This window comes from Euleptes europaea, chromosome 9 (genome assembly GCF_029931775.1).
Source record: "Euleptes europaea isolate rEulEur1 chromosome 9, rEulEur1.hap1, whole genome shotgun sequence".
Taxonomy (NCBI): Eukaryota; Metazoa; Chordata; class Lepidosauria; order Squamata; family Sphaerodactylidae; genus Euleptes; species Euleptes europaea.
Genome location: NC_079320.1, coordinates 5,785,148 through 5,800,660, shown reverse-complemented (window position 1 = coordinate 5,800,660; position 15,513 = coordinate 5,785,148). Strand labels below are relative to the sequence as shown.

At 47.5% G+C, this 15,513-nt stretch overlaps 1 non-coding gene across 1 annotated transcript; it reads right to left on the bottom strand.

Annotated features, from left to right (window-relative positions):
• Nucleotides 1-806: 806 nt before the first annotated feature.
• TRNAI-GAU (transfer RNA isoleucine (anticodon GAU)) lies at nucleotides 807-881 on the bottom strand. The gene has a single exon. It is a non-coding gene; the product is annotated as a tRNA-Ile (tRNA).
• Between the last annotated feature and the right edge of the window lie 14,632 nt (nucleotides 882-15,513).

The window sequence follows — 15,513 nt, the reverse complement described above, 5'->3', positions numbered from 1 at the left end:
GGGGCGTGGGGAGGGTTGCCGCCAGCGTGCTGGTACTGAAGAAAGAAACTTCTCAACAGTTTTGGGGAGGAAGCAAAACGGGATGAGGGACAATTACGCAAAACGGCACCGCTTCATTTATCTGAGCACAGTCACAGGAACGCACATGAAGTTGCCTTATACTGAGTCAGACCCTTGGTCCATCCCCAGGTGATGGTACTGCCCACTTTGGGAACCATTGAACTAAACGGACCAGGTAGGAGGCGATGTGAAAGACCTCAGCCTGAGACCCCGGAGAGCTGCTGCCGGTCTGAGTAGAAAACATTGACCTTGATGGACCAAGGGTCTGATTCAGTATAAGGCAGCTTCATGTGTGTTCATAAGATTGGGGAGCGGCCATGGCTCAGTGGTAGAGCCTCTGCTTGGCATGCAGAAGGTCCCAGGTTCGATTGCTGGCATCTCCAGCTAAAAGGACCAGGCAGGAGGCAATGTGAGAGACCTCTGCCTGAGACCCTGGAGAACAGCTGTCTGCCTGAGTGGACAATGCTAAGCTTGATGGACCAAGCGTCTGATTCCGTATAAGGCAGCTTCATGGGTTCAACATGACATGCTCAAGGAGTTTGGACCAGTAACAGCCAGCCTGTTTTGGGATAGCGTGCAACCAGTACGAGAACAGTCCAGAGTATGAGAGAGAGGGAGGGCGCTACCCTTATGAACACATGAAGCTGCCTTACACTGAATCAGACCCTTGGTCCATCAAAGTGAGTATCGTCTACTTAGACTGACAGTGGCTCTTTCACATCACCTACTTGCCTAGTCCCTTTAACTGGAGATGCCAGGGATTGAACCTGGGACCTTCTGCATATCAAGCAGATGCTCTACCATCGAGCCACAGACCCTCCCCTCAGTCGCTTCAGCTGATTTTAAACCACACAGTAGAGTAACAGCATCGGCTCCTGAGTTAAATAGAAATTTTCAGGTGCGATGCAAAACCCTGTGGTTTTTACATGTCACATGTATTTTATTGTATTTTATTATTATTTACGTCAGAGGTCCTCAATCTTTTTGAGCCTGCGGGCACCTCTGGAATTCTGACACGCAAGGTGGCAGGGGCGCGGCCACAAAATCTCCAAAGGCCAATCAGAAGCCTTGCTGGACAAAAGCCCCACCTGGCCCCACCCACTTTTTAAAAACACTTGGCAGGCGCCAGCAAAGGTGTCCACGGGAACCACGTTGGGGATCCCTGATTTACATTGTAAGCTACCTTGAGTTCTTATGAGATAGAAAGGTGGCTAATAAATGTCAGTCCTCCATGTGGAACCTCAGAATGCTCTCACTCTTTTCGGTCAAGTGTCCTCAAGACGCTTTTCCAATGGATGGCGTCCATAGGTCAGATCACTTGCCTACTCAGCTGCCCAAAACGGTGCCCAAAACCGACTGCCTAAGTCATCCACCTCATATTGCATCACCGCAGCATCTGCAGCCACGAGGAATACAGACCCCGACCTCGCCAGGACGAGGCAAGTCCACCTGCAGTTGGAAGCACGTCAACAGAAATCCGGCAAGCTACACCCAGTTATCACGAGTCACGCTTCCTTGCACAATACTTTCCTAGCAGTCACAAACAAGAATGAGTTAGTGGCCAACCAGCAGATAACTGCTGCCCAAAAAGAAGAATAAGCAGCTGACGAAAGCTTCAGCAGAATGCCCTGGGGCGACGGATGCTTTCTCGATGATATGCAGAATGGCATGGCCAGCCAAAAGCCTCACAGCAACGGAAACAAACAAGCTGGACCAAAATGAAAGAACGTTCACCGTGAAATTTCCAGAATTATGAAGTCGAATATTCTGCAGACCGTCTGTGAATACTATGCCAGTGGCAGCTGAATTTGACGTCCTGGATTTGATGTCAACAAGTGACACGAGACATAACTGGTGCATGATGGAGTTACTGTTTGACAGCTTGCAGCACGGGTGATTTTATTATTTGATGCCTAACAATTAAGAAATGCTTGCAAGTGTAGTGCCTGCAAGCAGTGATGTCGCATGGAAAATTTTCTGCTGCTACACTTTTCCATGGAAAATTTTCCATCCCACATACATAAGGAGCTGGGCATGTTTAGCCGGGAGAGGAGAAGACTTAGAGGTGATATGATAACCATCTTCAAGTACTTGAAGGCTGTCATAGAGAGGAGGGTGCCGAGTTGTTTTCTGTTGCCCCAGAAGGTCGGATCAAAACCAACGGGTTGAAATTAAATCAAAAGAGTTTCCGTCTAGACATTAGGAAGAACCTTCTAACAGAGCGGTCCCTCAGTGGAACAGGCTTCCTCGGGAGGTGGTGGGCTCTCCTTCCCTGGAGGTTTTTAAGGAGAGGCTAGATGGCCATCTGTCAGCAATGCTGATTCTATGACCTTAGGCAGATCATGAGAGGGAGGGCATCTTGGCCATCTTCTGGGCATGGAGTAGGGGTCACTGGGTGTGTGTAGTGGGGGGAGGTAGTTGTGAATTTCCTGCATTGTGCAGGGGGTTGGACTAGATGACCCTGGTGGTCCCTTCCAACTCTTTGATTCTATGATTCTATAAATATAGCCTGTTTATGGAGAGTTGTCAGGCTTCTTGTGCTGCAAATCTATCATGTTAGACAGGTTAAACGTGGGACAGGAAGCACGGACAGACCCCAGCACTTGTTCATGATGTTCTTGCCTTCTTGGGCTAACACTGTTTAAATTTTGCTAACATTATTTAACTGATGAAATTATTTATTGAAATTTGGAATGGGGATTTGTATTTATTTATTTATTTTTGATTTCTCGCCCGCCCTTTAATCCCCAACCAAGGCTGGGCTCAGGGCGGGTTACAACAGATTAATTACAATGGAAAGATAAAAACCAATCAACATCATAATAAAAAATGTTAAAACAATAATAATAAATTTACACGTCGATGGCGTATCATCAGCAAACCAGTTGCTGGAAAATTCAAAGCAGTTCTATATAATAAAATAAAACAGAAGAAGAAGAGTTGGTTTTTATATGATGAGTTTTTCTAAAGAAGAATCACCTTAACTGGTTTAGGTCCTTCAGATCTTTAGCCTTTCTGATTTTTACCAATAGCCACACACACAGCTTTCCCCAACAACCATCTGGTGGTGGAAAGTGCCATGAAGTCATAGCCAACTTAAGGCAACCCCCAGAGGGTTTTCAAGACAAGAGACGAACTGAGGTGGTTTACGACTGCCTGCCTCTGCGGAGCAACCCTCGACTTCCATGGGGGTCCCCCATCCATGCACTAACCAGGGCTGACTCGACTCAGGTTCCAAGACCTGGAGAGACTGGGTAGCCTGGGGCATCCAGGTTAGGGCCGTCCTATCTTGGTAGTGGAAAGTGATATCAAGTGGCAGACAGTTTATGGCAACCTCATGGGATTTTCAAGGCAAGAGAGGTTCAGAGGTGGTTTGCCATTGCGTAGCAACCCAGGACTTCCTTGGCAGTCCAGGACTTCCTTGGTGGTCTCCCATTCAAGTAGTAACCAGAGCCAACCCTGCTTAGCTTCCGAGATCTGATGAGATCACCCTGAGACATCCAAGTCAAGGAATCAGCCCTCTACAGTTAAAAAAAATCCAGCATTCTGGACTCTAGCTTCTGACCAAAACCCTACACATTTCCACTACTGTTCTTTATCTGGTTTTTGCTCTAGGCCATGCCTCTGGAGTAGAATGAATTTATTCACAGCTGATTCACAACAATGCTGGTTTCTAAAAATAATAAAAAATTAACCCCAGTAAACTTTTGACCAGCAGGAGATTACAAGCGAGTTGGCATAAGGGCTGAACGCTTCCTCTTACAGGGGCAGGATTTATTGCAACCATAAGGGCTGAGAACAAGACCTGCCAAAGGGCAATTCCGACCCACCACTCAAAACAAGCGCTGGCAGCCAAATGCTCAGACTGAGGCATGTTCTGCCAGGTAAGAAGCATGAATTACAACTTTAGGGGATGTGAGATACACACCCTGTCATTAGGTTCACCATGCAAGGCCCTCTGATCTTAGAAAATAACAACTGAGAAACCAAAGCAGGCCCCTCTAGCAAGGGAGTACATGTGAAGAAGCCTTGTACTGAGTCAAGCCATCAGTCTATCTATGGAAGTACTGTCTGCTCAGACTGGCAGCTGTTCTCCAGGGTCTCAGGTGGAGGACTTTCACATCACCTACTATGATAGCCTTTTAACTGGAAATGCCGGGGATTGAACCGGGGACCTTCTGCATGCCAAACAGATGCTCTACCACTGAGCCATGGCCCGCTTTTCAGGGTTAGGCCTACCCGCAACTATTCCTTCAGTCGGAGACTCTGAGGCCTGACTGTACAGCAGTAGAAGTATGATCAAGTCTGACTGTTATGGGCCAACAGCAAGTCACACCACCATGAGCTGCAGTCAAAAGAAGCAGCCCTCACTAAGAAAAGGAGACAGCTGGAAGATTGGGCCGGTCAAGAGCATCAGAGCAGTCTTCTGTGATTAGCCAATAAAGTTCTTAGGATCTAGACCTGACCTGTCTCAGCAATAGCAAAATAGGACTTTCAGCCACTCAGAAGCCAGGCTCCAAATCAAGACCTGGAATGTCTCACAAAGTCCCTTCCTGGCTGGCCAACTGGCTGTGGTCTCAAGATCTGGAGGACCTGATTTCATGACCACCATATGAAGTTGCCTTATACTGAGACAGAACGTTGGTGCATCTAGCTCAGTATGATATGTGTGTGTGTGTAAAGTGCCGTCAAGTCGCAGCCGACTTATGGCGACCCCTTTTGGAGGTTTTCAAGGCAAGAGACTAGCAGAGGTGGTTTGCCAGTGCCTTCCTCTGCACAGCAACCCTGGCCTTCCTTGGTGGTCCCCCATCCAAATACTAACCAGGGTTGACCCTGCTTAGCTTCTGAGATCTGACGAGATCAGGCTAGCCTGGGCCATCCAGGTCAGGGCAAAAGACATACAGAGGTGCATTGCCTGCCTCCACAAAGCAACTCTAAACTTCCTTGGTGGTTTCCCTACAAGTATTAATCAAGGCCAACCCCGCTTGGCTTCTGAGATCTGATGAGATCGGGCTAACCTGGACCTATCTGATCAGGGTCCCAGCATGCTTACTTTTTCAGTTTTCACAAAAGAAGGATGATTTCAGACATATGGTTCCCCGAGGGAAAATGTGGTTATGAAGTATCTGTATGACACCACAAAGCCTCAGAATCGAACACTTCATCCAATTCTGAGGAGCAGATGGCAACCTTTGTTGACTGCACAATGATTAGGGTTGCCAGCTGCAGGTTAGGAAATTCCTGGAGATTTGTCGGCACAGCCTGTGGAGGGTAGAGTTTGGGAAGGGGAGTGAGGTCAGCAAGGAGTCCACTAATCTCTGCTGTAATTCTGGAAGATCTGAAGGCCTCACCTGGAGGAGGAGGAGGAGGAGGAGGAGGAGGAAGAGGAGGAAGAGGAGGAAGAGGAAGAAGAGTTGGTTTTTATATGCCAACTTTCCCTCCCACTCAAGGAAGAAGCAAACCGGCTTACAATCACCTTCCCTTCCCTTCCCCTCCCCACAACACACACCCTGTGAGGTAGGTGGGGCTGAGAGAGCTCTAAGAGAGCAGTGACTAGCCCAAGGTCACCCAGCTGGCTTCATGTAGTGGGGAAACCAACCCAGTTCACCAGATTAGCGTCCACCGCTCATGTGAAGGAGCAGTGACTCAAACCCGGTTCTCCAGATTAGAGTTCACCACTCCAAACCATCACTCTTAACCACTACACCACGCAGGCTCTCCTGGCAACCCTAACAATGATATACGTGAGTGGTCGCCTAGCTGAGCACCCACGCTCTGTCTTCTGCATCATGCTAGACCTCGTGGTTATAAACTGGCCAATGTGGGTTTACGGAAAGAAAGAAAACAGTAACCAAATCTTCACCCACCCACTTTTCTACTCACCCTACAAGCAGCTAGAATGGAAGCCAAAGAAACTACTGTGCACTGTTTTGGTGACGCAGTTCACAGAAAACACAAAAACGAGAAGACAAGAGTACGCTCAGAATGAAAACCGCACATGTTACCGATCTGGGATCAAAGACACTGCCGCATTAATCCTCCGGCCAAACCAAACATGCAGCTGAAATTCTACCTTCGGGCTCCAATGTCTTCGGCAGACTGCCAGTGGGACAGTTTTTGCACAAGGTCATGTGATGGACCACGCCAGCCACGTGCTCAGTGGGCCAGACACAAGCCTGGGATTGAGGGTTGCCAACTCTGGGTGGGGAAACTCCTGGAGATTTGGGGAGGGGAAGGACCTCAGTGGGGAATAACACCACAGAGACTTCCCTCCAAAGCAGCCATTTATTTCTGTAAAAGTTGTTTGACAGTAGAATCAGTTACCTAGGGAGGCGTTGAGCTCCCCCTCACTGGCAGTCTTGAAGCAGAGGCTGGACAAACACTTGTCAGGGATGCGCTAGGCTGATCCTGCATTTGGCAGAGGGTTGGACTAGATGGCCTCTATGCACCCTTCCAACTATGATTCTATGATTCATTTCCTGCAGGGGAAAAAGATCTCTGTCTGGAGGAAGGAGGTGGAACGGGATGAGCTGGGAGAGGACACTCTGGAGGCGTGATGGCAAATTTTGGCTCACCGGGGCATAATGGGAGAAAGACCACCTGCCGCACTGTGACTTCATTTATTTACCTTTCTTATGGGGGCTTATTTTTGAGTTTTGAGAATTTGGATGGGGAAAATGTGCCTCTAGAGAGCGGCAAATCCAAGGCAAAACCTCCCATGCATAAACGGCCTAACAGAAACAGAGAAAGGAAAAAAGTAAGAGGAAAAGCTCGAGCACAAGAAAAACAGAGACAGGGAGAAGAAGCGCCACACACAATTTGTAAATCACAGGTCTCAAACCGGTTGCTGCTGGAAGACTTTTTATAAAGAAGGAAGGATGGATAGGATTGTCTTTCCCAGCATGAAATTTCTTTTTCTTTCCCCCGTCCCCTTCCTGGCTGACCACTTGGGTTTCCTTCTTTTGAACAACAAAAGTTCAGACCTGGAAAAGAACGGAAGGACTTTTCTGGGCAAACGTCCGATTCTCTTAAAATGGGGAGGGGGGGTAGAATTGTCCCTTCCCTTGAAGTACTGCCTTTCGATTTGGGAGACTTGCTTTTGAGGTCCTGTACGGGTAAGAAAAGCCCCCTCCGGTCTAGAAAGGACTTTCGGGGTTATTCACAGCAGAACATTTCTCAAAGAAAACGAAATGCTGGAGAGAACTTGCGGCGTCTCCACCTCTCCTTCCCTTTCCAAAGCCAAGCCAAGGGAAAGAAGAGGGGTCATTTGCAAAGGCGAATTTGCAAAGTTTTTGGAAATCCTCATTTTGGGGACACGCTGGCAAAGCTGCTTAGCTTTAGCAGCGTTTAATTGCCACGGCCTGCTTGCATCTGTTAATTCGTTACCATTTAAAATGATTCCTTTTTTGCACTGTAACTCAATGGGGAAAAAACAAGAGGAGGAGGAGGAAGAAAAGGAACGTGTCCACAGGAGGGCAACAAAGATGGTGAGGGGTCTGGAGACCCTATGAGGAAAGGTTGAAGGAGCTGGGTGTGTTTAGCCTGAAGAGGAGAAGACTGAGAGGGGATATGATAGCCATCTTCAAGTACTTGAAGGGCTGTCTTATAGAGGAGGGTGCCGAGTTGTTTTCTGTTGCCCCAGAAGGTCGGACCAGAACCAACGGGTTGAAATTAAATCAAAAGAGTTTCCGCCTAGCCATTAGGAAGTATTTTCTAACAATTAAGAGTGATTCCTCAGTGGAACAGGCTTCCTTGGGAGGTGGTGAGCTCTCCTTCCCTGGAGGTTTCTGAGAAGAGGTTAGATGGCCATCTGTCAGCAATGCTGATGCTATGGCCTTAAGCAAATCATGAGAGGGAGGGCATCTTAGCCATCTTCTGGGCATGGAGTAGGGGTCACTAGGGGTGTGGGGGGGGAGGTAGTTGTGAATTTCTTGCATTGTGCAGGGGGTTGGACTAGATGACCTTGGTGGTCCCTTCCAACTCTATCATTCTATGAGGAAGAAGAGTTGGTTTATATACCCCGGTTTTCTCTACCTTTAAGGAGTCTCAACCCGGCTTACAATCTCCTTCCCTTCCTCTCCCCACAACAGAACAGACACCTTGTGAGGTCGGTGGGGCTGAGAGAGTTCAGAGAGAACTGTGACTAGCCCAAGGTCACCCAGCTGGCTTCATGTGGAGGAGTGGGGATATGAACCCGGTTCACCAGATTAGTCCACAGCTCTTAACCACTCCACCACGCTGGAAATAAACAGGCATGCTGCAGCACCTTACAGAAAAAAACAAGCTTTATTCCAGCATAATTCTGTGCGTATTACAGCCAGGATTGCCAATACTAGCTTGGGAAATTTCTAGAGATACAATTTCTGGAAGGTGGAGTTTTTTGGAGGGGGCAGATGTGATTCTATATTGCCCACTCTCGAGAGCTTCCATTTTCTCCAGGGGTACTGATCTCTGTAGTCAAGAGATAAAGTGTAATTCTAGGAGATCTCTAGGCCCCAACTGGAGATTGGCAAGCCTAATTTGCTAAACCCTCTGACACTATTACCAGGGATGGGTGGAGAAAACTGCAGGTGTCGACCACGTTATAAAGACTATGAACAGTGCGGACTGAATATGGACAGAACTAGGAAAGGGTAAGCTTCAAATTGGGCAGGAAGTGGGGGAGAGAATGGGTTTGGGGAAAAAGCCTCCATTTTCAATCAGTCTTTCAATCAATCAATCAATCAATCAATCAATCCAAGGATTGATTGGAAACCTCTATTTTCAGAGACTTAGGGTCTTCTCCTAGGGACAAAGTCTCCAGCCAGCGTTTTCAGTACAACAAATGGAACAGATGTCATACAAAATACCGATATCTTTCTCCAGCGCTACTCTTTAGATGTCACTATATCACTCTTGTCCCCCAGCACTCAAACCATGAGACTGAGTCTTCAGAAAACGCAATTACCCAACCTGCCCCATGGATTGTGTTTTGGACAGCATTGTGCAATGCAGTTTTCCCACAGAACACAAGAAAAGTTCTGCAGCATCACACCAGAAACCCTCTTTAGATCAGCACTGTGTTTCCAGCTATGGTGAGACAGACACCTTTGGGACGTCCACAAACAAGTTATCAAAGCCACAGCCCTCTCCTCTTACTGGTCCCTAGCATCTTGTTTTTGGAGCTATACTGCTTCTATACATGGAGGCTCCACTGAGCGCTCATGGCCAACGGCTATGGGTAAACCTATCATTCCTGAAACCATCCAATCCCTTTTTCAAAGCTTTCAATGCCGCAAGCAATAGCAGAAATTATGCCCTGTAAGAAATAACAGCCCTGACCTGGATAACCCAGGCTAGCTCAATCTCAGAAGCTAAACCAGCGTGGTGTAGTGGTTAAGAGCTGTGGTTTGGAGCGGTGGCCTCTAATCTGGAGAACCAGGTTTGATTCACCACTCCTCCACATGAGCGGCAGAGGGTAATCTAAAGAAGAAGAAGAAGAGTTGGTTTTTATGTGCCAACTTTCTCTACCACTTAAGGGAGAATCAAACCGGCTCACAATCACCTTCCCTATCCCACAACAGACACTCTGTGAGGTGGGTGGGGCTGAGAGAGTGTGACTAGCCCAAGGTCACCCAACGGGCTTTGTGTGAAGGAGCGGGGAAACCAACCCAGTTCACCAGATTAGCCTCTGCCGCTCATGTGGAGGAGTGGGGAATCAAATCCGGTTCTCCAGATCAGAGTCCACCATTCCAATCCCAGGCCTAAATCTTTGGAAAATGACTAGACACTGGTCAGTACTTCCTAGGGCAGTGATGGCAAACCTTTTAGAGACCGAGTGCCCAAACTGCAACCCAAAACCCACTTATTTATCGCCGAGTGCCAATGCGGCAATTTAACCTGAATACTGAGGTTTTAGTTTAGAAAAAACAACACATACATTAACATCTTTTGCCTTAAAAGAAAAACACAATAACAGAGCTTTCAATGATACAAACAACTTTTTATTGAAAGGTAAAAGTTTGCATTTGGCATGCTTTTGAACAATTAATGTGATTTTTGTTGTTGTGTGCTTGCTGATAATTTGTCCACCCTTGGCTCATAGTTTGTAAGTTTGAGAGCAACACATGCAGCACTCAGGTCATCTGTTAGTCTGTTTCTGGTGTCAGATTTGATATAATTCAAAGCTGAAAACAGCTGCTCACAAACATAAGACGATCCAAACAAAGTAAGGAAAGCAATCGCAAGTGCTTTCATTGACTTAAAATTATTTGGCAGAGAATTCCACACTTTAAGGATTTCGTTTTCAGAACTAACTGTGCTATCCTTTGGCATCCCTTCTATCTTCTCAAGTGTTTCACGCAGGTCATGGAATGTATTTTGAAGCACCCAATAAAAATCTAAGTCAGTATTGTCAGTATTGTCTACTCTACTCAGACTGGAAGCTCTCCAGGGTTTCAGGCAGAAGTCTTTCACATCACCTCCTTGCCTAGTCCCTTTAGCCGGAGATGCTGGGATTGAACCTGGGACCTTCTGCATGCCAAGCAGATGCTCTACCACGGCCCCTCCCCAGGCAAACTGCCACCTCACCCGACCTGCTGAAGCAGACCCTTCCCTCTCCCCCCTGCAAACTCCACCAGCAAACGACCCCCCCAAACCCAGACTATGCAAACGGAGGCTGATTTCCCCCCCCCCCCCGCCATTTGAGCTTTACCACTCAAACCGTTGCGGCAGCTCGCTCTCTCTCTCTCTGCAGGCAGACGCCCTGGTGGGAGGCCTCGGGGAGGCGCAAGCACGCACCGCGGGGCAGGCGACTCACGAGTAGGGAGGCGACTCACGAGTAGGTAGCCGGTGTGCACCAAGTGCAGCCAAGCTGCTGCTGCTGCCGGGCGTGGGAGGGCCTCCGGAGGCGGCAGGCAGCTCCTACCTCGAACCAAAAAAACTCCTGGGAACCACGAGGCACCCGGGAGACTACAGTGGAGGTGGGCGGGGCAGAGCCAGAAAGGCCAGCGACTTGCAGGAAGAGCTAAGTCACGGCCTCAGCTCAGCGAGGGAGGGGCGAGGAGCAGCTGAGCCGCGGTGAGCCAGCCGTGCCGGCGGAAAGAGCAACACGTGCCAGAAATGGCACGCGTGCCATAGGTTCGCCAACAGAGTCCTAGGGTGCTCGTAATGAGCGAAGCCAAACACATACCTACTTTCGGCTAAGTCTATCAAGATCAGCCTTATCTACTCTGACTGGCAGCAGCTCTCTCTCCAGGAACTCGGACAGAGGGTCTTTCCCAACACCTCCTATCTGCTCCTGATAATTGATAAGACTCCAACCGAAAGTCACCTAGAGGCAAATAGTTCGTAATGTTGAGTTCATTTAAAAAAAAAAAAAGTTGATATGTAACAGGGGAGGGGGTTGATAGGGGAGGAGGCCGTGGCTCAGTGGTAGAGCATCTGCTTGGTATTCAGAAGGTCCCAGGTTCAATCCCCGGCATCTCCAGTTAAAGGGACCAGGCAGCTAGGTGATGTGAAAGACATCTCTGCCTGAGACCCTGCAGAGCTGCTGCCAGTCTGAGTTGACAATACTGACTTCGATGGGCCAAGGGTCTGATGCAGTATAAGGCAGCTTCATGTGTTCAACAGCTGGTCTGAATTTATCCTCTACATTGGACAAACAGGCCAGTCCCTGGGACAAAGACTGAATGGACATAAGTCTGACATCAGAAACCACAACATTCAGAAACCAGTGGAGGAACATTTTAACCTTTCAGGACATTCAGTTGCTGATTTAACAGTGCACTCCTAAGCAGAGTTACTCCAGTCTAAGCCCATTGAAATGAATGGTTTTAGACTGGAGTAACTCTCCAGCTAAAATGACTAAAACTGAGGTCACATCATGAGAAGACAAGTCACTGGAAAAGACAGTCATGCTAGGAAAAGTTGAGGGCAGCAGGAAAAGAGGAAGACCCAACAAGGGATGGATTGACTCGATAAAGGAAGCCACGGCCCTCAGTTTGCAGGATCTGGGCAGGGCTGTCAAAGATAGGACATTTTGGAGGACTTTCATTCTCAGGGCCGCCTCTCCTTAGGAATGCACTGTAAGATAGCAGTTCTCTTACAAAGGGATTTCAAAGGGAGATTAGGAAGAGACTGCTGAATTACAACTAATAATAAAGCTCAAGACGATGCATTCTCCTGGACTTAATAGAGATTTGGGATTCCTGTCTCATTACAATTGCTGATTACTCCACGCCTACTACCCCTCAGCATATCACACCTGATCCAATCACGCCCGCTAATGTAATTTACTTGCTTTTGACATTTCCATTGCCATTGTGTGTCTAATTCACTCGTCTCTTTACTTAAGGATCTTACGGATCGATGGGCTCAACAGTCTAGTGGTATCTGAAGAAGTGAGCTGTGGCTCACGAAAGCTCATACCCTGCCATAATTTTTTTAGTCTTTAAGGTGCTACTGGACTCTTGCTCTTTTCTACTGCTAGTGACAGACTAACACGGCCACCCTTCGTGATCTGGTCTGAATTGTTAAAGTCTAATCTCTTAATTCATTTAAATTGATATCTGTCTGTATTTTTTTCTCCCTTCCTTCTTTTCCTTCCCCCTTCCCTTTCCTCTCTCCTCTGCCCTCCTCACCTTTTCCCCCTCAATCCTTTCCCTCCTTTTTTACCTTCCCTTCTCTGCCTTTCTGCTTCCCTTCCTTATTTTTGTTCCCGTCCATCTTTCCCTCTTCTTCCTGATATATGACATTCTGATAATGGTGGCTGCATGACAACCACCAAAATAACATAACTCCTTTTGGGGAATAATAGCACCATCAAGATAGCCTAGAATTATTGTTTTATTTAGTGTATTTTAAATTGTTGTAATGGTTTTAAATCTAGCGTATTTTAAATTACTGTAATGGTTTTAAATCTGTGTTATTATATACTATTGTACAATTTGTTATTGTTGTATATTTTGTATTGTTTGCCGCCCTGAGCCTGGCTTGGCTGGGGGACGGCAGGATAGAAATAAAAATTTATTATTATTATTATTAATTTAACTGGAGATGCCGGGGATTGAACTCTGCATGCAAAGCAGAGTTACTACCACTGAGCTATAGCCACAAAGCTTCATCTAGTTACCCACTCCCACCATTTGGGGATTGGTTACAATCTCCTGTGCTTTTTCAAGAAAAATCTTTAGAGGTTGAATCATAGAATCAGAGTTGGAAGGGACCACCAGGGTCATCTTTTCCAACCCCCTGCACAATGCAGGAAATTCACAACTCTCTCCCCCACATACACACCCCCAGTGACCCCTACTCCATGCCCAGAAGATGGCCAAGATGCCCTCCCTCTCATGATTTGCTTAAGGTCACAGAATCAGCATTGCTGACAGATGGCCATCTAGCCTCTGCTTAAAAGCCTCCAGGGAAGGAGCGCTTACCACCTCCTGAGGAAGCCTGTTCCACTGAGGAACTGCTCTAGCTGTTAGAAAAATTTTCCTAATGTCTAGACGGATACTCTTTTGAGATCTTCCAATCTTTACCACTCCATCTAGCTGCACGCTCACTCCCCCAATTTTTTGCAATTCTCGCTTCTGCTGCTGCGAGCACCCTTGACCCAGTATAAAACGTTTGGATACAAGTTCAGTTCCACCCAGCTGCAAGTCAAGACGTACATATCTGTCAATTAAATGGGGATGGGAATCAGGATATGGTTCTGCTGGCACCGGATCCAACCTGGCTCGCCCACACACTAAGGAAGAAGTCCGGGGAATTTTTAATCATCTGGAAAAGCCCTATAAAAGGAAACAAAACAAAAAGAAACCACCAGAAACGCCACGTCGATGGGAGAGGCTTTTCGGGTGGTTGCATGACAGCCCTGAAAGAGCAAGAGGAAACAAATGTGATGTGTTTTACGGGCCTCGGACAAAATTAAACCATTACACAAATCAGATCTTCAAAGCCACCTTTGAAGAGAGATCCAGATCTTCGGTCTGCAAAGGAGGGGAAGGGAGTGGGGGGGAGGGGAGAGAAGGAACCGGTCTTGTGATCTGGACGCAGATACTGGGGCTACGTGCTGTTATCCATGACTTGCCCTGAGTGACTCAGAGGAGGGGTAACCTGCAGCCCCTATGGCTCAAGTGACACACCGTGACAGAAGCTTGGCTCCGAAACATCAAACGGGGCACCAACCCGCTCCCCATGTGGCTATGCCCTTGCCCCAGGAGATGGAAGCAAAACCACTCCAAAAGACCAAGGAAAGTCATCTTCCATAGCATGCATAGGGGAGGGGCTGTGGCTCAGTTTGTAGAGCATCTGCTTGGCATGCAGAAGATCCCAGGTTCAATCCTCGGCATCTCCAGTTCAAGGGACTAGGCAAGTAAGTGATGCGAAAGACCTCAGCCTGAGACCCTGGAGAGCCGCTGCCGGTCTGAGTAGACAAGACTGACTCTGATGGACCAAGGGTCTGATTCATTGTAAGGCAGCTTCATGTGTTCGTGTGTTCACAAGGGTAGCGCCCTCCCTCTCTCTCATACTCTGGACGAAACGGATTATATCTAGAAGACAGTCTTCTTTTACTGTGTGCTCGCCTCGCAAAACTGTTCTGTGACCATTCTTCAGACTTTATTGATGTTTGCATTCTGATGGACTTCTTTATAGTTGTGTTATACATTATACATTATACATACATGGCAATTCTAATTCTGGCTACCTAGGTTTTTGTTTTGGTTAAGGTTTCTTCTTCAACATAGTGGTGCTTTATTCTGATTGTTGCAAGACTGGGCATATGCCCTGCAAGCTTTCCCTTCCATCATCCAATAGGGCAGCGGTTCTTAAACTGTGTGGGGATTGGGACCCAAAAGTAGGTTTCAGGTCCCTGACAGGTGGGCCAGGAGGCCAGGAAAGAGAAGGTAGAACAAAGTGGACAACTTTCGGAAGCTGGGTAGCAAATCTGGGATTATCGCTGCTAAATGGGCCCTTACTTGGCTAGCCCAGGACAGCCCGATTTTGTCAGATCTCGGAAACTAAGCAGGGTTGGCCCTGGTTCGTACTTGGAGGGGAGGCTGCCAAGGAAGTCCAGGGTTGCTATGCAGAGTCGGGCAATGGCAAACCACCTCTGCCCTGACCTGGATAGCTAGCCAGAGCTCGTCAGATCTCAGAATCTAAGCAGGGTCGGACCTGGTTAGTGTCTGGATGGGAGACCACCAAGGAATACCAGGGTCATGACGTGGAGGCAGGCAATGGCAAACCACCTCTAAATGTCTCTTGCCTTGAAAACCCTACGGGGCCACAATAAGTCAGCTGTGACTTGATGGTAAAAAAAATGGGCAAAATGGGCTATAAAGCACATTCAGTAATTCTACGTATTTATGAATACTAAAAAAGAAAAAGAAAATTTAAACTTTTCCAAATAATGCAAAATTCTTGTGTTTTATGTGAGAGGAGCAGAGCAGCATGGAGTTACTTTATAAGTGTATA